Here is a 19,254-nt window from a genome sequence, read left to right as displayed (position 1 = left end):
GCCTGCTCTCTTATAGAATCCAAGACTACCAGCCCAGAGATGGTCTCACCCACAAGAGGCCTCTCCCCCTTGATTACTAATTGAGGAAATGCCCCACAGCTGGATCTCATGTAGGCATTTCCCCAACTAAAGCTCCTTTCTCTGTGATAACTCCAGCTGTGTCAAGTTGACACAAAGCTAGCCAGTACAACTTCTAAAGAGGTAGAAGTCCTTAAAGAGAGAGAAGAGAACAAAAACAAACAGGTGATGGAAATGAGCAAAACCATCCAAGACCTAAAAAGAAATGGGATTTGATGCTACAAAAGGCCAAAACTCATGGAAGTAATGGCACACCAAGTGTTGTGCCATAATGAAGAAATATGGCTCTGAAAAAAGTCTGAAGAGAATTGGAGACAAAGCTAACACTTGAAATATTATTTCAGTGAGGTACAGGATTCTGAAAATGAAATAGTCTTGAGAACACACACAAACATAACCATGTAATGAATGAATGTTTGATAATGAAGAAGAAATCATGGTTTAATTTTGACCACATAAGTATGTCTTTTTTTTTTATACTTGTGTTGGAGAGGTGAAATGGGGGCTTCATGCTTACCTTGAAGGTACTTTGCTCACTGATTCATATCCTTATATATGTATTGAACATTGGGCTTTCCCAGCTACATTTATCAAGAAAATTCTATTATAATTCATTTCTTATTATATATTTATCCATATTTGTATTTGACACCATACTAGCTTCTTGGAGTGTGTTTGGATGTCATCCTCCCCCCTGCCCCCCCCCTTCAAGGAGCAGCCTGAGGATCACAGGATCATAGGATTAAGCCTTGGGGAAAATTCATGGTGATTGCATCTGGTCATGGGTTTCCTTTCTGAGGATACAGGTTTTGGTTTTCTTATTAGAGGTATTCTGACTTTTGTTTATCTGCTTAAGTGTTTTCTGTTAGTTTGGTTTCATTTCAGAAAGTCCAGTGTGCCTAGAAATTCATTAAGACTTTCCATCTTAGAGGACTCTCGATTGTAAAATCATTGCCCAAGGATCTCCTGGATTCAAGTGACATCTGATGCAAGGTCATTACTTCTTATAATGTGATTAAAATTAGATTCCTCCCTAGTTGATTGACACCTGAGCTAACAGTGACTTGTTTTGTGCGACAAATAAAGATACACTTTGCACTGAATTTTTTATTTTTGCTCCCCTTTCTTCCTTTTTCTGCTCAGATCCTTAGTCCTTCTTACCATCAATTTTGTTTGTCTTTGATTTTGTACTTGTTTCCCTATGCTTTTCAAGTGTGTTGTGACTGGTTCTGAGAGACCAAATCTTTAAAATTCAGACTCCATTGTACAGAACCTTACCTAAGTTTGAACTCAGGTAAACTAAGAGGCTGGTACTTAGTTTCCAAGTTACATGCCCCTCCCCTCCAAAAAAACAAAAAACAAAACTGAGCCTAGTTCCAGTTTCTAGGCTAACTCCCAACAAGACTAGCATGTTCAGCTTATTCCCACTACAAATCTGAACTCCCAAATTACAGACCTGCCCCCTACCTGACGAACACCATTGCAGAGGGAATCAAAAATTAAGTTTATGAAATGAATCCCAGCAACAGCCAATTATGTTAAAGGTCAGGGTACCTCTCCTTTTAGATGCTTGCATATTCACACCCCACCCCCAACCACTGATTGCTGTGATGAGCTAAGGGGCAAGAGCTAGCTTGAATTGACTAATGACCCTGATCTGAGTTGTATCAAATTGTCTCCTGTTATTTTGGGGATCAAAAACACTTCCCTGGCACTACATTTTGGTGCATTAGTTTCCCCACAATACATAGGACTACTGATATGGAGGGTCTTGATGCCAGTAAAACTAATTTAGGTTTATGTGTATATTTGTGGTTTTAAGTTATTAACACTGTGGTAAACTACCTGCTTCCTGTCTGAGTGCTGACTCTAAGTGTCAGAAGCTTGTGTGAATTGCCTGGTGGCTGAATCTGTCTGAGTGTCAGAAGTTCTCTGTGTGGTCTGAGCAGGTGAGTGTTTGCAGGAGCTAAGCACAGCCTGTGTGTTTGGTCAGACTGCCAACTTCCTGCCTCAACTTCCTTCCTTGTCTATGTGTGTCCATGTCTGCAGACCCGTGTCCTTGCTTGAAGCCCATTGTGAGCACCCCCCCCCCCACCTTGCCCCTCCTACTGGAGATTCCCTCAGCAGTGCTGCAAGGTCTGTGTGCCTGCCCTCCCCTCTCCCCTTCCTCCCAACAGGGCAGTTCTGGGTTGTTTTGTTGCTATGGCAATCCTTTCAGGTTTGAGCCATGCTGTGAGGATGTGTGCTGTGTGTTTGTGCAGCAATGCAGCAGCATGTGGGTCTGCATCAACCTTCCGGGTCTGTACCATACTGTGTTAATTTTGGTATTGACCAAAATTTGTCTTTGGTTTGCACAGTGGCAGCATGTGCTGCCATGGTAACTCTTCCAGGTGTGAACCATGCTGAGATAATTTTGTGATTTACTTTGTGGCTTGTGTTGCCATGGTTAATTCTTCCAGGTTTGTGAAAACTTCTGTGCAGTATTGCAGGTGGTCCTGTGTGTGAGTGCCACCTTCTAGTTGGTTCTTATTACTGTGGGCTGTATCTTTTTGTTGTTGTTGTTGTTGTTGCTGGCTATCTCTGTTCACAAATTCTTTGTGGTGCCACATCTGTCTTGTGAGTGCCAGCTCCTGGTTAGTTCTTGTTACTGTGGGCTGTATCTTTTTGTTGTTGTTGTTGTTGTTGCTGGCTATCTCTGTTCACAAATTCTTTGTGGTGCCACATCTGTCTTGTGAGTGCCAGCTCCTGGTTAGTTCTTGTTACTGTGGGCTGTATCTTTTTCCTCTTTCCTTGCTTGGTTTCTCATTGTGCCTTTCTATGTTCATTGACTCTAAATGGTGCCATGTCTTTCTGGGAACAAGGCCTTGAATTTGTTTCCACTGCTGGTTTCTGTTAGGAAACACATCTGGAAGCCATGTCATGGAGGGGCTAGGAGAGATTCTGAGCCTCTGTCTGGGGTGGTTATTTCTCATTTTTGCCTCATTGAGAAAAAAGGTTGGACTTGTGTTTTCCGTGTCGTAGAGAGGTCTCTATCACGAGTGTCATTTTATGTGTTTCTTGTTTCTACCTGATAAAGATGGAAGGTTATATTTGCATTTTTGCGTGTTGTGTTTATGCTTTCCTTAAGAGATGCCTTTGGTGTAGTGACTTTGACAGACATATTAACATGGTTAATATGAGACAGGTTCTATGCCCCAATATAGGGGAATGCCAGGGTCAGGAAGCAGGAGTGGGTGGGTTGGGGAGCAGGGGGAGGTGAGAGGGGATAGGGAATTTAGAGGAAAGTAGGAAAGGGCATAACATTTGAAATGTAAATAAAGAAATTATCTCATTAAAACATACACAGACACACAGACACACGAGACAGGCTACCTCTACAATATTCTATAGGTTTCCTTCACCTCAAAAAAGACAAGGAAGCTGGTTTCTAGCCCCACAGGGGACCCTACCCTTATACAAGCAGCTATTGATTCTTGTTTTCTCCTAACTCACCTAGACTGGGATTTTAACACCATTGAAGGTAAGAGGACACTCTTGGTCTATCATCAGGCTCTGCTGGCTGATCTCAAGGCAGCTGCAAGGAGGCCCACAAATTGGGTCAGAGTGTACGACATTAGGCAGGGAGAAAATGAAAGCCCTTAGAGAGGGTCATGGAGGCATTTTGACAATATGCCCTCATGGACCCTGAATCACCAGAAGCAAAGGCAGCAGTTGCTCTAGTTTTTATTAATCAGGTACCACCAGATATTAAGGGAAAGCTCCACAGGTTTGAGAGGTTAGGAAAAAAGGAGTCTGAGAGACTTGATAGTAGAAGAGAGAATATTTAGTGGAAGAGAGACTGCAGAGGAGAAGCAGATGAGAGGAGAAGCACACTGGAGACCTGGCAGAGATCCTGTTGTTAGCTACAACTAAACCAGAAGACCTAAAACACATTGCTTCAAAGAAGGAGGTAAGTGGGCAAGGATCAAAAATACCCTCATTTGAGGAAGAACTAACGTGCCTAGTGTAAGGTTGAGGGCCACTGGGCCAGGGAATGGCCTAAGAGGAAGAAGGCTGTCCAAACCCTGTTCTTAGAAGATGAAGATTGCGGTAATAGGGTTTGGATCCCCTACCCGAGCCCAGAGTATTCCTAAAAGCAAAGGGGAAACTCGCTAGCATTTTTGTTGATAATAAAGTTCAACATTCTGTCTTGCTAAAACCTGAAGTCTCTTCATCAGTTTATAAATGACTTACCAGTGGCAACAGAAATAAAACAAAAACCCCGGACCTCTTAGAGGCCCTGAAAAACTCAGACTATTGAGCCTCCGCTAAGGCCTTACCTTGCCGACTACAGCTGATCTCCCTAGACCCAGGAGATGCATACTTGGACTCAGGGCCCTGGCATTAGCCAATGGTCAGTATGTCACCAATTGCCAGAAGCTGCCTTCCACCCCCATTTACATATCAGTGCAGCAAGGACCTTCTGGTTTAAGATGATGCCAGAATGACTCATTACCAGCTTCCAGCCTCTCAAATGCCCCCAGGATAACTTTTCAGCTGCTCTGTTGCCTGACTCTGACCTCAATCTATAGGCCTCTGCATGACTGCTAGGACGTTTTGGCCCACATCCAAGAGACCCAAATACCCCCTTGATGGATACAGAGGTAGTGTGGTTCACAGCCTCATTCAGGATGCATAAAGGTATGCTCAGGCAGTGATGTTCTCAAAAATTGACATCATATGGGAGGAACCAATCCTGGCAGGAATGTCAGCCCAGAAAACTGAACTGGCAGCTCTGACCAAGGAGTTAGAGCTGAGAAAAGACAAGAGACACAGATAGCTAGAATGTTTTTGCCATCACTCATATTCATGAGGCTATTTATAGGGAGAGAAGCCTTCTGACAGCAGAAGGACTTAACTCCATCCCAGAGAGCAACATTACATCCCATTGGGTGGCCCTAGAAATTGTGCCCTTCATGTCCTTGATTGCCCTAGACCAAGGGAGATCCCACACTCTCTGACTACACAGGAAGATGTGATCTGTGCCAAAATCCTGCCCGTTTGAGTGTCATGAGATGACGGAGGACAGCTGAATACAAACTAATCGTACCAGAGAAAATGAGTTTATGCATACTAAAAATAGGTTCATCGTTCTTCACATGTGGGGGCCTGGAGAATGCAGGACTTAAGTCCACATCAGAGATGACAATTTGAAAAAAGCTGAAATTGTTAAAAACTATAAGCAGTGCCAATTGACCAATGCAGTTGCCACTAGGAATTCCAGGACTCAGTACTGGAGCACTAAGCCAGGAGTCTATTAGGAAACTAACTTCACCTAGGTAAAACCAGAAAAATTCAGATACAAAGATTTGCAGGTATTTATAGATACGTTTTTCAGGATGGACTGTGACTTTCCCATATAAACTTGAAACTGTGAAGATGGTACCAAAAAAAAAAAAAAAAAAAAAAAAAACCCTAAAATAAATTCTTGCAATGTATGGTTTTTCTAAGTTTATAGGGTTGACAATAGACCTACATTTGTGTCTCAGGTAAGTTATGGATTAGCTAATATTCTGGGGATTAATTGGAATCTTCTTAAAGGCTCCAGAGTTCAGGGAAGGTAGAGAAGATAAATAAAACCCTAAAAAGAGGCATTAACTAAATTAACCTTAGAGACTGATTGTGACTGGTTGACTCTTCTCCCCTTCATCCTAAATAGAGTACAGAACTCCCCATGCCAGACGGAACTCACCGTTCTTAAAGTTATGTTTGGTTCACCTACTGACAGAAGTTATTACGGAAACAGACAACCTAATTATTATATGATTTTGAGATGTCCAATTTGTACACGTTTGGTTTAAATTTTGTGCTTTCCATAAAACAGGTTGACCTCCAGAGATCCAGGAACTTCATCCTGTAGACTAGGCCCTAGTGGACAGACAGTGCCAGGGGTCACTAGAGCCTGACTGAAAGGGTCCTTGTACTACAGAGTTACAATGTGGATGCATTGCATAACCATTTGCAGTTGAAGAGCACCCTGGCCAGCAGGAGGAGGATTCAGGCTCAGAACTCCCTTCTGCTCCCACTGATGGGTACCTACCCATGCTCCAGGGACACCACAAAGACATAGCCCTGTTACTTTTTTCATAAAGCTTCAGGAAGTCCCATGATTGGGTCTTCTAGTCATAAAAGAAAGGGGCGATGAGAAGCCAAATCTTTTAAATTCAGACTCCTCTGTTTTAGAGAACCTTACTTAAGTTTGAACTCAGGTAAACTCCCAGCAAAACCTGAGTTTAGCTCCAGTCTCCCTAGGCTAATCCCTAACAAGACTTGTATCTCCAGGTTACACCCCCCAAAAGACCAGTGTCTCTAGGTTATTTCCCTAACAAAGCATCACCTGCAGGTTATAAGCCCTCCTTCTGCCTAATGATCCCAATTGCAGAGGAAAGCAGAAATTAAGTTTATGATATGACTCTTAGCACCAGCCAATTATGTTAAAGGCCAAGGTAGCTCTCCAACCAGATGCCTGCAAACTCACCCCCTGCTTGCTGCTTACTATAAAGCCTTACTCCAATAGGCATTTGGGGTTCCTGCCTCTACTCAAAACCTTCCTGAGTGTCAGTGGTGAGCTGAGGGGCCAGAGCTAAGGCCAATGGAATAAAGTCCCTGCTGTGAGTTACATCAGATCAGCTCCTGTCTGTTTTATTTGGGGCGGGAGGAAGTGTGTGATCACTAACAATTCCCTGGCACTACAGTTCGTTTAGGTATCAATGATGGTTAATGTTAGGATTTATAAATATAATCATTCCTAGAACTGATTTATTCTAGAAAGGTATCAATTATCTACATCTTTATCTCATAATGTAACTGATCACTTCTACCAACAGAAGCAAATTGTGAAAATGTCAATGGAGCTCAAGGCCAGTTCCTTCGAAGAAAACCACGCAAAAAATTCTGTCATGGGTTCCTTGTTTCAGGGATCTTCAGCATTCCAACTTAGGATTGAGATCTTGGTGGCCATCCAAATACTAAGAGGAGGAAAGTGTACAGGCTCCATGATTAGCTCTGATACTGAGCTCCTGAAATCATTGTATCATTCTCAAATAATAATAATAATAATAATTTAATAATAATAAATAATTGCTGCAGGTCATGGAGATCTGGATGAAATCTTACCTGGTTTTGGAACATGAAGCAAAGTTAACCCTTCTGAAGCGTGAAACCGAAATGTGGGTCTCTGGAGAAGGAGGAGGAAGCTGCCCATACTCTAATTAGGGAAATGACTATGGCTATCTAACCTTCACATATCCAACATATTTCCAAGTTGAGTTATTAAGCATGAAAACATCTCAGTAGCTTAGAAGGGGCTCATTAAACTTAGTGATTTAGGTGTGGGGGAAAAGGCTCACCTCTGGGTAAAAGATCAAGTGTTTTTAATGGGACCTCTGAATACTGTTCTCCTGGGGTGTTTAAGACCACAGGGGGCTTCCCCCTGACAACCCAGGCCTTGTTTTGATCCTCTACATTTTAGAGACTGAACACCTCTCATTCATAAAGGCAGAAAATTCAAAGATCAAAAGCCAGATTTTAATGGAAGCAACTTGTATACCAGATCACTTCTACACAGACATAAAAGACCTACTGAATCAGTAACTGAAGATGGTATCATATAAAGTCATATAATCCCAGTACTTATTATACAGCTATGGCTTAGATACGATGAAGACACAACGATTCCCTTAGAAGAAATCAAAAGAGACCCTGATCCCAACCAATCATTAGAAAGTTTTTTAGTGCCTTAATGAACCCAGGACCTCCCAGATGCTTTATAGCAATAAAAATATGACCCTATACTAGCAAACAATTAATTGAAAAGTAGAAGTTCACCTGGCAGTGCAAATGTGAATACAAGAAAGGGCAGAGTTGTGTTATGATACATACAACATCTCATCATCCCATTGCCTCTGAGGGGAAACAGTGTCTTTTCCTTCAAACTCTTTTCTTACCTACTCTACCAGAGCTGCCTTGAGATGAGAGGAAGTGGCTTGAGGAAACAGTGTGCCTTCCAATTTTTCTTCCCTTACAAAAAACATATAAGGCAAAAAGCTTCCCACAGGTGGACATTATCCTCACCTGAGGAATGGGAGATCCTGAGAGAACAGTAGCAACAGATCCAAAAATTCACTGATACTGAGCATGTTTTCAGAGTGTTCTTCTTCGCAAACATCAAATATGAAAAAGCCCAAGACGTGATCACTCATAGCTCAGAACCTAGACATAAGCACATCCCCCTTTATAGGGGTGTTGCTTTCTTTTTCAGGGAAGTGGCCAAGAGTAAGAGCACAAGCATTAAAACCTCCAAGGTTAGCAGTCCATCCACCAAGAAACACCCTCTGGAGCACTTCCAGGGTTAGACTCAAGGATTGTATTAGAGCCAATATTGTGTCCCTCAAATGCTGTGTAGCACACAGTTGGAAGCACTTCCAACTGACGTATGGAAACTCAGAGTGGTCCTATATAATAACTGGGTACCTCCCATTCAGAGTGACAGAGAATTCAAAGAATAAATGTTAGATTTCATTCTGAAATCTATTTCCCACACATCACCTATCATCACATCACCAAATAGAGATCGATGATGTACTTAATCAATTCATGACCGTGGATGTCAAAATAGCACCATAATAAGGGAAGTCCCGGCATACCTGTGGATGTACCAAGCTGAACACAATTATAAAGGATCCTCAGAAGAAACCCAGAGGGACCCAGATCCAAATCTGAATTATAAATCATTTACATGGATTGAGTTTGAGATACAGGGTATCAAATATACTTTGAAACAACAAAAATACATGACAACATATTTAATAATAAGAATTTCACCTGCCATCGAAAATTTGAATGCAATAGAGGGAGGGAACAAAAACCCTTGTACAACCTCTCAAATGTCCTCTGCTTGTAAAGAGGTGAACCAGTGTTCCTGCACTTGCCATAGTATCTAGGGACACTCTAAGCAGTTAGGAGGCCAGAAAAGGCCTGTATGAGGTAAAGTGTGTCTATTACCCTGTTTTAAACTGAAGAGGATTTTCCCAGAAAACATTTGGCCCCATCATGGACATATGACTCATCTCAAAAATAGGACTTGCAGAGAGACTGAGTGGAGCATAAGCTAAGAGGAATTTTTTATCAACAAGCAGATAGTCACAAACTTCAAACTTTGTTATTTCCACTGACAGCACAAAGAACTCAAGCACAAGCATGGACTCCTTTATGTATTGAGGCACTTTTCTACTGAGAGAGTCCAGAGTAAGAGCACAAGCATAGAATCCACAGAAGACAGCAGCCCATTCTGAAGGGAAAGAGATGCTCAGGAGCACCAGTAGCTCCAGTGCAAGGGTGTGAATCAGGCAGAATATTTTACCCCACAGGTACTCAGTATCATACAATCTGAAGGACTTCTCAATGATATCTGTAGCCTTGGAGTGGTCCTCTACTTTTCAGTGACAAGGTTTCTTAATTAAGGAAGACAGTTCAAATAAGAACATAGAATTTATTCTTTGTATGGTGACCTGATTCTCTCTTCCAAGAGTTTGAAAAATCATGTGTTCATATACTAACAGTGGGTACAAAAAGAGGCCAACAATCATCACTTCATGGCACACCTGTGGATGCTCCCTGATGTAGACTCATCAAATGTTTCTTCACAAGAAATCCACAGGGACCCTACCCAAAGGTAGCATCATAAATGTTTTAATGGGGTAGGTAATGCAGGATTCAAATACATTGTAAAATGCAAAAACCACAACCACGTAATGGCAACTTAACTTAATTCTGACAGTGAAGTCCTCTTGATAGAGCAAATTTGAGCACAATAAAGGGCATAGTGGTACAATGTCATATTCACAACCTCACCACTTTCCTCTACTTCTAAGGAGGAGAACCAGATCTTCCCTTCAACCTTCCTGTTGCCCACTCTACCTGAGCTGCCTTGGCATGGGAGGAAAAGGCTGTAGGAGGCACAGAGTTCTTCCATCCTGTCTTCTCTGAACAAATCAAAGGGCAGATTCTATGCTTAAACTTGTATCCCAGATCGCCTCTCCTCAGGTCTTACAGATATAACCATTTAATGACAGTGGATGCCAAAGTGATGCCCGAAGTCAGTGAAGTCACACCTGTGGCTGAGCCTTAATTAGAGACATCCAGAATTTTGTCAAAGGAATTACCCAGGTATTCACATCACTATCCATTATTGGAAATATTTTCAATGGGTTATAGAATACAGGCTATCAAAACATGCTTTAAAGTAACAATTTTACAACCATAACTGTCAACATACTCATGAGTAACAAGTCCATCTGGCAGTGCAAATTTGGCTGCTGGATTGGGCAGGTACAATGAACCACTATACAATGAACTCCCAATATTCCTCGGTCTTTAAAGAGGGGAACCAGAACCACTGTCCTTCCCATCCTATATTTTGAATAGGAGCTTCCAGTACAAAATATTCCCACCAGCAGCAGCAGCAGCAGCAGCAGCAGCAGCAGCAGCAGCAGCAGCAGCAGCAGCAGCAGCAGCAGTGTGAACAAATTCTAAAACTCAGGAGCATAGCTTGCAGGGAGACAGACCATCATGGATTCCAAGAATTTGTCACCATGCACATCATCACAAACTTCAAGTAGGAACAAATCCAAGATGCCATCACTGATAGCAACTGGAACCTAGAAACAAGCTGATCCTTGAATGCATAGTATCTTTTCCAGGAAGGATTTGTCCTGTGAGGGCACAAGCATGGAAGCCTGACCAGCCCAACCTACAGGGAATCAGACTCAGGAGCATCTGTGATGGCAGCGCCTTACAATGAATTTGGGGCCCTGGGAGTTCAGTAGCACAGAGCATGAAAGGCTTTCCATTGACATGTGGAGCCTTTGAAATGTCCTCTAGGCATCAGTGATGAGGCACATTCCATTCAGAATGTCAGAGAATCCAAGGATCAAGTGGCAGAATTTATCCTGAATCTTGTCTCCTTGATCACCTCTCCCCAGAGATAAAAATTCTATTTAATCAATTACTGAATTTGTATGTCACAAAGAGGCCCACGGACATTCAGGTCTTGGCATACCCAGGGCTGAGTCATGAATAAGACATCACCAATGTCCTCGAAAGGAATATCAAGGGAATAAAAGCACAACATCTCATTAAAAATCTTTTTGATGAAATACCAAAAACAATATCATGTAATGGCAACATACTTGATCATCAATGAAAAAGTCACCCAGCACCAGTGAAAATTAGACCATATTATAGGGCAAAGTAGAAAAATAACTTCTGAGCTGACTCCTGAATTGCCCCAGTATAAAACCTATGTCACAGCATGGACACATGTTTCACCTCAGGAACACAACTTGCAGAAAGACTGAGACTGTAATGGATTACAAAGATTGATTACCAATAAGCACATCTTCCCAAAATTCAAATGTGAACAAATCCAAGCTGTGAACCCGAAAAATTCCCAGAACCTAGACACAAGCACATTATCCTAAAATATATGGACTGTATTTTTGCAACAAAGATTCCCAGGGTTGAGAGCCCAAGTATCAGAGGCAACAACCCGTCTTCCAGAGAATCAGACCCTCAGCAGTTCCTATGTCCACAGGGTCATGGAGAATGCCTCAGAACGAATAGTGTACCTCAGAGGGGTTCAGTGACAAAGCACAAAAGGCTTCCCAGTGACATCTTGAGTCTTTGTGTGTACCTGCATATTAATTACTAAACTATTCCCATTCAAAGTGATGGAGCATTCAACAATTAAATGGCTACTTTTGTCCAGAAATGCATTTATCCCCCATCACCTCTGTCAAAAGCTGAGAGTTCTACCTAACTAGTGAGATATGGGAATTAGATGCCACAAAGAGGTCAAACATGGAAATAATGGCACACCAATGGCTGTGCCATAATGAAGAGACATCAATCAGGGTCTCAGAAAAAGTCTCAAGAGAATGAGACAACTCTAATGTCAGAAATATTGTTTTACTGGGGTACCAAATTCTGGAGATTATTCAATCTTGAGAACACACAAAGACAGGATCATGTAATAAATAAATATTTGATAATAAATAAAACATTGTGGCTAAATTTTAACCTCAATGGTCTACTTGATAGGCAGTGTGTACAACCATCACATCTGCCTTTTTACACTTGTGCTGGAGAGCTTAACTTGGGAAGCCATCATAATAATGGCTTCTTAGAGGATGTGTAGGTGCCATCATTCCTTTGTACTATAAGGAGCAGCCTGAGCAGCAAATATCAGCATTGTTCTTTAAGCCTTGGGGAGAATTCATAGTGATTGCCTCCAGTCTTGGGTTTCCTTTCTGAAGATACAGGTTTTGAATTTACTATTCAAGGTATTCTGGCTTGTTCTTATCTGTGTAAGCACTATCTATCATCTTGTTTCAATTTCAGTAGGTCCAATGTGCCTAGAAATGTGTTTAGGTTTTTCAAACTTAGAGGACTCTCATTTATAAAATCTTTGCCCATGGATTTTCTGGATTCAAATGACACTGATGCAATATCATAATTTCAGTGAAGTCAGTGTCTATCCTAGTTGAAGGACACCTTTGCTAACAGTGTCAAGTTTTTGTGCTGTGGTTCTTTGGCCTGACTTTTCATTTTTACTTCCCTTTCTTGATTTTCTGCTACAATTCTTATTCATTCTTACCACCCATCCTGTTTGTCTTTGATTTGTCCTTATATTCCTATGCTCTTCAGTTGTATTGTGATTGGTTCTTTAGGTATGTCTAATTTTTAATGTTAGCTTTTATACCTATAAACACTCCAAGAAGTGACTTATTCTGGGTAGATATTGACTCCCTCACATCATTATTTGCTGTTGCTCTGATTATGTCTTTGAACAAAAGAAAATTATGATGCTGACAAGGGAACTTCAGGCCAGTTCCTCTAAAAAGAACATTAACAAATTGTTGCTATCTCTTGGACCCATTGTGTTTCCATCCTATCACTTTCTACCTGGTGACCATCAAAATTCCGAGAAGTGACAAGTGTGAAGGCACCTGATTTGCTCTCAGCCTGGACTCCTGAACGCATTGCATCATCCTCACACCATACAACTGCTGCAGGCCATGGAAATGAGAATAAAACACTACCTGGTTATGAAACATGGAACATAGGGAACCTTGCTGAAACTGGAAGCTACAGGAGCTATCTGGAGGAGGAGGAGGAGGAGGAGGAGGCCCATCCTCTCTTTAGAGAACTTACTTTGGCTATTATACCTTTGCACAGTTACAATATTGCCCAGTGCTATCCTAGGCATGAAAACATCGCAGTAGATTAAAAAGTACTCATAACACTCAGTGATTTGGTTTTAGGGGAAAAAAAAGACTCCCCTCTGGAAGTAAAAGGGTCACAAGCTTTATGGTATCAATGGATACCATTCTCCCAAGGTGTTCTGGCACACAAGAGTATGAAGGACTTCCCTTGATATGCTAGGCCCTGTATTGATACTATGCTATTTAGTAACAGGACATCTCCCACGTCAGAGAAAGAATTCAAAAATCAAAAAGCCAGAGTTACTGAATGCAAATTTCTATGCCTGATCACCTCTTCCAAGAGCTTAAAAATCTACTAAATCAATAACTGAAGATAAAATCACACACAGTCCTGTGATTCTGGCAGTTATGGTACTCCCATGGCTGTCCCATGATGAAGACACCACAAGGATTTCCTCAGAAGAAATTCAAAGGGAACCCAGACCCCTACCTAAAATTAAAAAAAAAAAATTGATGGGTTACTGAATACAAGAAATCAGAGATGCTTTAAAGCAACCGAAGTCCAACCATGTTATAGAAAATAATTCACTATGAAGAATTTCACCAGGCAGTGTCGATGTGACCACAGTAGACAGTACAATTGTACAGTGACCTCGGCACAATGTCCCAATTTCCCACAACATATAAGGAGGGAACCTGTGCCCCTCCCCTTCACAGTTTTACTCCATCCACTCTTGTCACACTGCCGGGAGATGAAAGGAAAAGACAGAAAGAAGGGCAGAGTGTGCCTTCCGATGTATCTTCCCTGAAGAAGAACTTCACAAACCAAAGCTCCCCCACAGCATGCACATTATCCTCACCTCAGGGATAGGAATTCCTGAGAGACTGAGAGTATCATCAGCTTCAAGAATTCACTGTTGTTAAGCATGCTTTCAGAGATTTCCTCTTCACAGTCTTCAACTATGAAAAAAGCCAATATGTGACCACTCACAGCTCTCAGAACTTAGATAAAAGCACATCCTCTTTCACAGAAGTATTGGTTTATTTTCCAGCGAAGACGTCCACAGGAAAAACACAAGCATAAACCCCTCAAAAGTTAGAAGCCCATCCTCCAATGAAATACACCCTCTGGAGTAATTCCTAGGTTAGAACCAGGGTTTGTATTAAACTGAATATTGTTTCCCTGAAGTGCTGAGAATAGAGCACACTGGAGCTCTATGAATATCCTATTCATAGAGACGGAAAACAATGACTAAACTGTAGATACCTTCATGAAACTTATACTCAACATCATCGATCCCCAGAGCTTGAGGATCTACATAATCTATAAATTACAGAGAAACGGGTTCATAATACTGGAAGTTCTGGCACACCTGTAGCTACACCAAGCTAAAGAAATATGATCAGGGTACATGGAGGAAATCTGGAAGGAACGAGACTCCAACCTGGAATTATGTTTTAAATGGAGTATGAAACACAGAGTCTCGAATATGCTTTAAGGCAACAATAATACATGATACCACATTTAATCATATAAAAGGGTTTAATTTGACAATGAATATTTGAACACAATAGAAGCAGGGAACAAAGACCTAAGTAGAACCTCCAAAACTCCCTCTGCTTCTACAGAGGAGAACCAGTGTTTCTACACTTCTACTGCTCCCACACTGTTGATTCTAAAGAGGATATTTCCAGACAAAGCCTGCCCCCATAACTTAAGCCTTGTATCAAAACAGGACTCACAGAGAGAGTAGGAGGATTATTACCTCTGAGGAATTTTTAACAAGAAGAATTATTTACCATCTTCAAACTATGCTGTGACCACTGACAGCACGAAGAACACAGACCCAAACTCTGGCTTCTGTACGTTTTGAGGCAGTGTTCTACTGAAGATGTCCAGAGAAAGAGCACAAGCATAGAATCCACAGACAGCAGCCCATCCTCCAGAGAAATAGATGCTCAGGAGCACCTGTGATGGCTGTGCAAGGATGTGAGTCAGGGGAAATTGTGTGGCGCTCGGATGGTCAGGAGCAGAATCTGAAGAGCTTCCCACTGATACGTTGGCTCATACAGTGCTCCTCAGCTTTTTAGTGATGAGCAATTTACAATAAGAGAGACAGAAAATCCAGATAACAGCTCTTATCCATAAACAAAATTTATTGCTTTAAAAAAAAAAAATCTCACCGGATAAACTCTCTGAAGAGCTTGAAGATACACTTAATCAAATACTAAGTGAGACCACAGATGAGCAACGATCATCACATCACGACACACCTGTAGATGCCCCATGATGTAAAATCATCAAGGACTTGTTTTTTTCAGAAAAAAAAAATTCATAGGAACCTTCTCCAAAGGTAGCATTAGAATTTTTCTTAATGGGGGTAGGAAATATGAAAAAAAAAATCCAAGACCTTTTAGAGCAACAATACCATGTAATAAAAACCTACTTAATCTTGAAAGTGAAGTCCTCATTGGTAGCACAAATTGGACAACAATCAAGGTCAGGGCAGTACCGTGAAACATTTAAAGACTCTCCAACCTCCTCTGCTTCTAAACAGCAGAACTAGATCACATGTACAGGCTAAGCCTTTGAGTGGTCCCCTAAGTTTTAGTGAGCAGTCACACCCCAGTCAGAAAGATAGAATATAAGGTTCCAACATTCATACTTTTTCCTCAAACAGGTGTCCTGGATCGTTTCCCCTAAAACTTACACAAATTTAATCAAATACTAATATCTGGATGCTACAAAGTTTCCCCAGTCATGTTTTTTTTTTTTTTTTTTTTTGACACCTTTGCCTGTGCTTTGATGTACATTCGTCAAAGATTTCCTCAGTCAAAATCCTAAGGGAACCAGATCTCAATCTAGCATTCAAAATGTTTTTGTTGGGATAAAAAAAAGTAATTCAAAGATACTGTAAACCAAAAAAATACAACTATGCAATGACAACATAATTATGAATAATAAGTCTACATGGCAGTGCAAAGGTAATTGAAATAGAAGGCAGGGTGTATGATAACTCCTGCACAACCTACCAACATTCCTCTGCAGTAAAAGGGCGAACCCGTGCCTCTCCTTTCACACCTTCACTTTGACCTGATCTATCTGGAGAGAAAAGACTGAAGAAAATGTATTGTGCCTCCTACCCTTTATTTCTGCTTCTGTTTGGTGGTGAGCAAATTTAAAAACTCAATTGCAGGGTCTTCTTCACCATCATTTGTGACAGAGTCCTGTGATGGATCATTTGCATCAAGTTTCTCCCCAGTACATTTCATTTCAGTGCAAACCCACTGTTTTTCATCTCTGCTATTAGCTCGGAGGGGGTTCATCAACAGACCTGAACCATCAGTAGGAACTGAACTTGCATTGATCCCAGAAAGACAAAACAAGGGGCACTCTTGATCTGTGTTTACATGGCCCAACTTGTGACATTTAATACACCTTACATTTCAAATCTGAATACCTACAAACAAAAGAAAAAAAAAAGAAAAAAGAAAACAAAACAAAAAAACTAAAAAATCAAATCTGAATACCAGGCTGATCTCCGATGTTCATGTTATCTTTGGATGCCTTTCTGCTATTTGAACTTGTACTCTGTCTCTCCTTCTGTTTCTTCTTCCTCTTTGTTTTTTTTTTTCCCCTGGTGGGGTCTCATACATGAAATTCAGGCCATTCTTTACACACTCATCTCTCATAAGCATTCTGTTATCATATTCTTTAAGGTACGGTTGCATTAATTCTTCTTTTTTTTTTATTAAGAAAATTATTATTTTCTTTATTTACATTTCAAATGCTATCCCAAAAGTTCCCTATACCCCCCCCNCCCACCCCTGCTCCCCTACCCACCCACTCCCACTACTTGGCCCAGGCCTTGCCTTGTGCTGGGTCATATAAAGTTTGCAAGACCAAGGGGCCTCTCTTTCCAATGATGGCCAATTGGGCCATCTTCTGCTACATATGCAGCTAGAGACACAAACTCAGGGGGTACTGGTTAGTTCATATTGTTGTTCCACCTACAGGGTTGCAGCCCCCTTCAGGTCCTTGGGTACTTTCTCTAGCTCCTCCATTGGGGACCCTGTGTTCCATTAAATAGCTTGCTGTGAGCATCCACTTCTGTGTTTGCCAGGCACTGGCATAGCCTCACAAGAGTCCGCAATATCAGGGTCCCTTCAGCAGAGTCTTCTTGGCATGAGCATTACTATCTAGGTTTGGTGGCTGATGATGGGATGGACTCCCGAATGGGGTAGTCTCTGGGAAGTCCATCCTTTCATCTTAGCTCTAAATTTTGTCTCTGTACCTATATCCTTTCATGAGTATTTTGTTCCTTATTCTAAGGAGGAATGAAGTATCCACCCAGTGGTCATCCTTCTTGGTTTTCTTGTGTTTTGCATAATGTATCTTGGGTATTCTAAGTTTCTGGGCTAATATCCGCTTATCAGTGAGTGTATATCTAGTGACTTCTTTTGTGATTGGGTTACCTCACTAAGGATGATATCCTCCAGATACATCCATTTGCCCAAGAATTTCATAAATTCATTGTTTTTAATAGCTGAGTAGTACTCCATTGTGTAAATGTACCACAGTTTCTGTATCCATTCCTCTACTGAGGGACATCTGGGTTCTTTCCAGCTTCTGGCTATTATAAATAAGGCTGCTATGAACATAGTGGAGCATGTGTCCTTATTACCAGTTGGAAGATCTTCTGGGTATATGCCCAGAAAGGTATTATTGGGTCCTCCGGTAGTACTATGTCCAATTTTCTGAGGAACCTCCAGACTGATTTCCAGAGTGGTTGTACAAGCTTGCAATCCCACCAGCAATGGAGGAGTGTTCCTCTTTCTCCACAACCTCGCCAGCATCTGCTGTCACCTGTATTTTTAATCTTAGCCATTCTGACTGGTGTGAGATGGAATCTCAGGGTTGTTTTGATTTGCATTTCCCTGATGGCTAAGCATTAATTCTTCTTGTTTGTTTTTATCATATGATATTTTCTGCCATCTATACCTTCGTGATGTTGGACTTGGTTGCAGGATGAAAGTCCTTTTTACACATGAAATTGGAAAATGACTTCCCCATCTGGAGTCTGAGATGGAGAAGCCAACTGCTAGGTCTGCTAGGAACGTAAACTGAATACTATATTCTTAACATAAATATTTACTAAGACACACATATAGGGGTTGGTGATAATGTATTAGGAAGATTCATTGATAAACCCGAGATAGAAAACCCATCTCATACTTATTCCTAATAGGAGTCCTGAAATATTTGAACTAGATGTAGAAACCAGAGAGGGGTATTCTGAGAGTTCTGAAGTATGGAGGAAAACATTAGTGAAGGAAAGAATGGAACATCAGGAGGAATCAGACTGAGGGCCAAACCCAGCTCAGAGCCAGCACAGCCAGAGCATAAGTCCTGCATATTTCTAATAGGAGAGCCTTCCGTGTGTCTGTGTCAAGGTTTGTTGGAGGCACTGTGGTTCCTGGAGCTGATAGCACAGAGTGAGAGCACCTCCCTGAGGATGCACAGAGTCACAGGAGAGGAGAGAGGGGCTGAGAATTATTGGTGGGGCTTTGCTCTGGGTAGGTCATAGTGATTCGTCAGATTTCCACCCAATAGAAAGACCAAGAAACACTCAAGTAGATCTAGCTGGACCATATTTTCAGGTATCTTTGAATCAAGAGGCTCCTTTATACTCACTCCATCACCTAGATTAAGGCCAGATTGAGATACTCACAAGTGCATGAACTAAGCACAACAAGATAAATAAAAATGGCAACTGATTTCTGGAGTACCCAGCCCTTGGCTCTGACACCTTGCTGTAGAAGAACAGTGTCTCTGGAAGCTTGCAGACCCTCTGTCCTGGCAGGAGCCAAGTGAGTGTGGTGTGCTGCTCAAGTCCTCTCTCTCCATCACCTC

The 19,254-nt window shown here is 41.5% G+C and overlaps 1 pseudogene; it reads right to left on the bottom strand.

Moving 5' to 3' along the window:
• Nucleotides 1-16,487: 16,487 nt before the first annotated feature.
• LOC110317589 lies at nt 16,488-18,414 on the bottom strand (annotated as a pseudogene).
• Nucleotides 18,415-19,254: the final 840 nt, after the last annotated feature.

The sequence above is a fragment of the Mus pahari genome, chromosome 3, assembly GCF_900095145.1.
Source record: "Mus pahari chromosome 3, PAHARI_EIJ_v1.1, whole genome shotgun sequence".
Taxonomy (NCBI): Eukaryota; Metazoa; Chordata; class Mammalia; order Rodentia; family Muridae; genus Mus; species Mus pahari.
This window is presented reverse-complemented; position numbering and strand designations above follow the sequence as displayed.